Source organism: Petaurus breviceps, unplaced genomic scaffold (genome assembly GCF_028583685.1).
Source record: "Petaurus breviceps papuanus isolate PSGF00001 unplaced genomic scaffold, PetGlider_PUasm1.0 174, whole genome shotgun sequence".
Classification (NCBI taxonomy): Eukaryota; Metazoa; Chordata; class Mammalia; order Diprotodontia; family Petauridae; genus Petaurus; species Petaurus breviceps.
The window spans coordinates 64,061,549-64,068,013 of NW_027185761.1; positions in this window are offsets into that span (position 1 = coordinate 64,061,549).

A 6,465-nucleotide genomic window follows, 5' to 3' on the forward strand; every position below is an offset into this window, starting at 1 on the left:
GTGTATAAATATATATGTAAGTGTGTGTATATGTGTGTACATGTCTACATAGGCAGAAGGCACAGGATAAGTTGAATAGGAAGGGATGATATCTAAAAAATAAAATTAAGAGGTGAGAGAGGAATATATTGGGAGAAGAAGAAAGGGAGAGATAGAATGGGGTAAATTATCTCTTATATAAAAGAGGCAAGAGAAAACTATTACAATGGAGGTGAAGAGCAGGAAGGTGAAAGGGAATGGGCCAATTGTCCTCTCATTGAATTGGCTTCAGGAGGGAATAACATACACACTCATTGGGGTATCTTACTCTACCGGAAAGTAGGGGGAAGGGGATAAGAGGAGAGATGATAGAAGAGAGGGCGGATTGGGGGAGAGGGTAGTTGGAAGCACACACTTTTGAAAAGGGACAGGGACAAAGTAGAAAATAGAATAAGTGGGGGGTAGGATAGGATGGAGGGAAATATAGTCTTTCACAACATAACTACTATGGAAACGTTTTGTGTAACTACATATGTACAACCTATATTGAATTGCTTATCTTCCCAGTGGGTGTGGGTGAAAAGGGAAGAAGGGAAAGAATCTGGAAATCAAAGTTTTAAAACAAATGTTAAAAAAACTGTCTGTTTTTTTTTTTAACTTGCAACTGGGAAATAAGATATACAGGCACTGGGGTATAGAAATCCATCTTGCCCTACTAGAAAGTTAGGGAGGGTACAGGGGAGGATATAAGGAAGATCAGATTGGGAGGAGGGGTATTCAGTAGGCTCGATATCTTGGGATGGGGGTAGGGGAAAGACGGGGAGAAAATTTGTAACTCAAAATCTTGTGGAAATGAATGTTGAAAACTAAAAATAAATAAACTAAAAAAATTAATTGACAAAAAGTATGTCAAATCATGTTGCTCTCAAGAGGGGGAAATTTAAACAGACTATTGAAATTGAAAAATGAAATTGCTATATTTTTGACAAGCAGAAATCTGATTTTGTTAATTTTTTTCATAATGACTTATGGCTTTCAAAACTGTCGTTTGTCAGATATTTTTAAACAACTCAATGATTTAAACATGTCACTTCAAGGAAAAAATTGTAACATATTCAAGTTAAAAGATAAAATGGAAAGTTTTACTAAAAAAGTTAAAATATGGAAGAATAGGGTGGAAGATGCTTCTTTAGAAATGTTTACAACTACAGATGATTTCATAATTGAAAATAACCTCCCCAAAGATTTAATTGTAGGAGTTATAAATTGACCATCTGAAATGCCTGGAGACATAGTTTCAGACATACTTCCCTTCAAATTTTGATCCTAAAAAACTAAGTGGGGTTCATAAACCATACTCTATTGAAATAAAAACTGTCAGTCATTTAAAAGTTCAAGAAGAATTTGTCAAGTTATCAAGTGATATAGGTTTAAAACTTGAGTTTCTTTTCTTTTTTTGCTTTTTGGAGGGGGGAGGGGAGGGCAATTGGGGTTAAGTGACAAGCCCAAGGTCACACGGCTGGTAAGTGTTAGGTATCTGAGGTCAAATTTGAACTCAGGTCCTCTTGATTCCAGGGCTGCTGCTCTGTTCACTGTGCCATCTAGCTGCCCTAAAATCTGAGTTTCCTAAAAGTGATTGTTAAATGGATTTTGGCTTGGGATTAGGACAGAATTTCCAACAATTTCTGAAATGGCCCTAAGCACACCTGCCATTTTGTACTATGTATTTGTTTGAAGTGGCATTCTCAGCATTGACGATTACAAAATCAAAATACTCATCATGTTATGTGAAAAAAACGTTAAAGATGCTCTGTGTCTTGCAGTATCAAATATTCCTCCAAGATTTAATTCTTTATGTAAAAATAGGCACATCCATCTCATTAATATGCAAATTTGTTGTCATTAGTAAATGGTAAAATTATATGTATACCAAGGATTGTTTTAAAATAAATTTCTTTATTATTCATTGTCAGTAAGACTGTCAAGTTCTAGGTATGGCAAAGGAAATTTCCATGCCTAATATGCCATAAAGAGATTTGAAATCTTAAGTCCTTGACCATGGACAAGTCCTTTTAACTGAGCCTTAGGCAACTCCCTAAAATTAATTCTTTAAATTGCTGAGGATTACCACACAGGTAGGTAGAGGGAGCTCCCCCAGGGAGGAAATCATAGATGTATTAATAAGATCACAGTACATCAGAGCTTTAAGAGATTACCCAGGGCCTAAAGCTGGAATTCCTTCCAGAACTCACCCACACAAGGTCCCCAGTGAGGAGAACCGACCACCTCCCAGGCAGCCCATCCCACTCTGGGACAGCTGGGACTGGGGGGAAGTTTGCCTTGATATCAAACCTAAATCTGTCTTTCTGAAATTCCTCCCAATTCCTCCCTGTTTCTCCAGGTTCTGCCCTAGGGGTCTGTAGCAGCAACCACACTGGCATCCCCAGTATGGCTGCTAACACAGGTTCTTAGACCTGATTTACTGGGAAGGATAGCTGTTTAAGGGGTCAACAATCTTTTTAAATTACATTCACTAATTCAGGGGGGAAGTCAGTACCCTGAACTTCAGAGAAAATGCAAACAGAGAAAATACAAGCAGAGAAATGAAGACCAACAGACAGGGCTCTGACTGTCTGAATCATCTACACATTTTACATACATCCCTGGATCAAGAGAGCCTTTACATCTGAGCACTCAGGGAATTCTGAACATGCCACTTGACCAGGGAATCACAAGATCCTTCTCATAACCAAGCCTCCAAAGCAAAATGCCAACTCAGAGTATATATATACTTCTCAGAGCCAGAAGGCATCAGGACCCTCCTGACTCAGTGCCTAATTAGAAAGTAGCAAAAGATGTGAAAGCCTTCCTATAAGCAAACCTCCCTAAGCAAGCTTCCCTTGATGGGCTCCACATGAGGCCTATCAATAGGCAGGAAGATCTTATATCACATTAACATCACAAGGTCAAGCAGAAAAGTTTAGTCCATGTTGGAGATGAAAACCCACTTGGAGAACATGAGCATGGCCCTGGATGCTTCTCTTCCCCAGCCTCAACCTCCATAGTTTGTTTAAGTGCCCAGACTTCCTTGTGTGGTCTGAGCCCACCATCTTGGGTGGCTTCTCCTGGACACTGTCCCCTTTGCCAAGCTCCAGCCACATTCACTTCATGCCCAGAATGAAGAACTCCAAGCTCCCCAGGGCGAGGTCACCAGATTGTGATCTCCAGTGCTCTGGACACAAGGGCCCTCTCCCTGCTTGGGGAGGGTGCCGTGTTCCTTCTCTGAATTTATGTAGTCTCCTCTCCTTTGTCAATAAATTATAAAACAGGGCCAAAGTTGGCAGAAATTCCGGAACTTTCCACAGACCTAGAAGGGGACTGGGAACAAGAGCGTTTTCTTTGCTTATCGTTTTTCAGTCTGTTTGGTTCCCCCCTTTTCTTTTTTTTTTGGCAAAGGTAGGATTTTTATTTCTAGTTTTTATGTTCTCATTGTTTTTGTTGAGAGATGGGAAATTTGTTATAACATTAAAAAATAAATCCTAGAAAATTCACTCCTGTTGGCAAAGTGTGTGGAAACAGGGTTGGGGGAGAGAAGTTTCTCGTAGTAATAAAGCAGTTAACACTTACAGAGCCCTCGCTGTGCATGCCAGGCTTCTTAGAAATATGTGATCTTCACAATAACCCTGGGAGGTAGAGGTTGCTATTATGCCCATTTCATAGAGGAGGAAACTGATGCAAACAAAGGTGAAGTTTAATGATAATTCAGTAAATAGTTATCAAGTGCCAAGCTCTGAGACTTGCCCAAGGTCACACAGCTAGTAAGAATCAGGTAGGATTTGAACCCAGCTCTCCTGTTCCCAGAGCAGTGTGCTTCCCAGCCCTCTTTCCAAGACAACATACTGTGGTAGGCAGACCCAAGGTCCACAGCATTGCAGTGTTAGTCTGTGTGATGTGTTAGAGTTCAAGGAAGAGCCTGGGGTCTGAGTCAAGGCTAACACTAGGGCTCTGGGCTCCTGCCAGGGAAGGAAGGAGAGCTGGGAGCATCCCTGTGGGCCGCTTTGCTCTGAGAGGCCCCTTCAGTTTCTACTCTCTGCCAGTGTGGCCCTCTGTTAGGATGTATACAGGGTGCAGCCCTGGTAAGGCCCACCTCTGTACCACCATGACTGCTGGTCTTGGGGACGGGAGATCTGGATTCCAATCCCGTGCCCAACCTTTGCTAACTAGGTGTGTCTGGGCAAACCTTTCCTTAGTTTTCTCAGCTGTAAAATGTGAAGAATAACATTTTCGCCATCTCTCTCTCCCAGGGCAGCCTTCTTTGTCTCTCTCAAACATGAGCTGCCATTCTAAGTGTGTTCCTCCCTTGGGGATCAGGAGATAATAGTTAATAATCCCAGAGCTGTTAAAAATAGCATTTTGGCCACATTCTACAGCGATGATCTCGTTTGACTTTCACAACCACCTTGAGGTAGGAGCCCCAGGCATTGTCTCCATTTCCCATCGGAGGAGCCTGAGGCTGCAGGTGTAAAGTGTCCTGCCCAGGGAAGCCCACTGAGTAAGGATCAGAGGTGGGATCTGAACTCTGGTCTTCCCGGAGCTGTGTCTAGGCCTCTTTCTTCTCTGGCACCCTGCCCTCTCCCACTGCCAGATACTGGCTCCTGGAATCATCCCCAGCCCCAGGGCCTGGAGTTTGTGGACCGACCTGTTCCTGCCCTCCTTTCTGGTCTTCAGGTGCCTGGCCCATCCCACCCCATCTTGTGGACTGGCAAGGAGAGGAGCTGAGGCTTCTGGGCTCTTCGGGGTGAGGATGAGGGAGAGGGCAGCAGGGTCAGGCGGGGTGTGAAGCCAGCTCCAAGAACTGGGGGAACCTGCCCGGCAGGCTCAGCGAGGCTGAGCTCGGTGACTTGGGGAGGCACGCCTCTCTCCAGCTCCAGCCTTCCCGAGCCCCTGCCCAGGGTCCTGCTCTCTAGGAAGGGAATGGCTTTTTAAATTTGTCCTATTCATTTTTGAGTCCCCGAACTCTCTCCTTCCCTCCAGCCCCTCTCCTACCCATTGAGAATGGAAGCAATTTGATCCCCAAGAAGAGGAACTTCTGATAGACTACTGAGTTTGTGCCGCTGAAGCAGGAATGTGATAGCAGGTGGGAGATTTTTATAGAGGAGCCTGGAAACGGACATGCTGTAGCTGAAGGAATGATGCTGTAACGGTCAGATTTTAGGCCCCAGGGCAGGGAGAGATTTAGGAGAAAGGGGCCTTTAGTGACAGGACACAGGTGGCCTGGCTCTCTCACATGTCCATGCCTACAGTCACTACTGGCCAGTCAGCAGCCACAGGGAAGCTGGCTGAGGGAATGGGAAACATGGGTGTGTCAAGGGAGGAAGGTGCAGGGCCCTTCGCCCTTGGTTATGACTGTCTCTAATATCCCTCAGAATGAGTGAGGCTGTGTGGGAGGAGCTAGGAAGGACCTCAGCGGAGATGGAGTCTACCCCCACATTTTACAGTTGAGGAAACTGAGGCTCATTGGGGGCAGCCCAGGCAGAAGGCGACCAGAGCTCAGCCCATGTCCTAGGCTGGCTGAAAGACTCACAGGGTTCAGAGGTCAATTATTTGAGGGGTTTTTTTTTCTGATACAGGGAAACAGTTGATGGGGGGAGGGGAGCAGAATCTGGGGGTTCAATTGGAAATGGTGTTGATGTAAGGAGAGGAATCGCCCACCTGGTCTCCTCTTTGTTCCAGAGCTATGGAAGCTCCATCCTCCCACCTCCAGAGCCTATGAATGCCCACACTAACATCCCCACCAAGTACCATTCTCCTGAAGGCCTTGGCCCAACCGGCTCTCAGACACCCCAGCTCAAACCCAGGGGGCTGTCCTCACAATGAGGAATCTACCTCTCTGGTCACTTCTTCCAAGTCCTCTTAATTCTGGCCCCTGGGGCAAGCCGATCTCCTTTAATCCCTCTCCAAAATGACAACCTTTCAGACTCTTGACAAGCCTTTTCCTGACTAAGCTAAACATACCGGACATTCCATCACCTGTTTCTGGGTCCTTTCCTCCCCACAGCCCGTCTGCATCGTCTGACTCATGGCGCCACACCAACGCCAGACCAGCTAGAGCTGAGCTCCCCCGTCCCGAAGTGGTCAGAGCAGGACACAGTCGTCCTGGCCGCGTGCTCGCTGGCTCTGGGCCTTTCTTAGCACAACCAAGATTCCACCAGGATCTTACTGCTCTCATGGCACCATCAAAAGCTTTATTCGCTCATCCTTCACTGACAAACATTTAGGCAGCAGCCTGCTATGTGCGAAGCAATGAGTGGGGCTCTAGGGAGATTCAGTGTTTGGCTAATTGTTGTTTCCTGCCTTGACTCTCTCCTCTACTGGTTCTCTGAACTCTTCCTTCAGGCAGCTAGCTGGGCGGTCCAGTGGCTAGTGCCCTGGGCCTGGAGTCAGGAAGACCTGAGGTCAAATCCAGCCTCAGGCGCTTATTAGCTG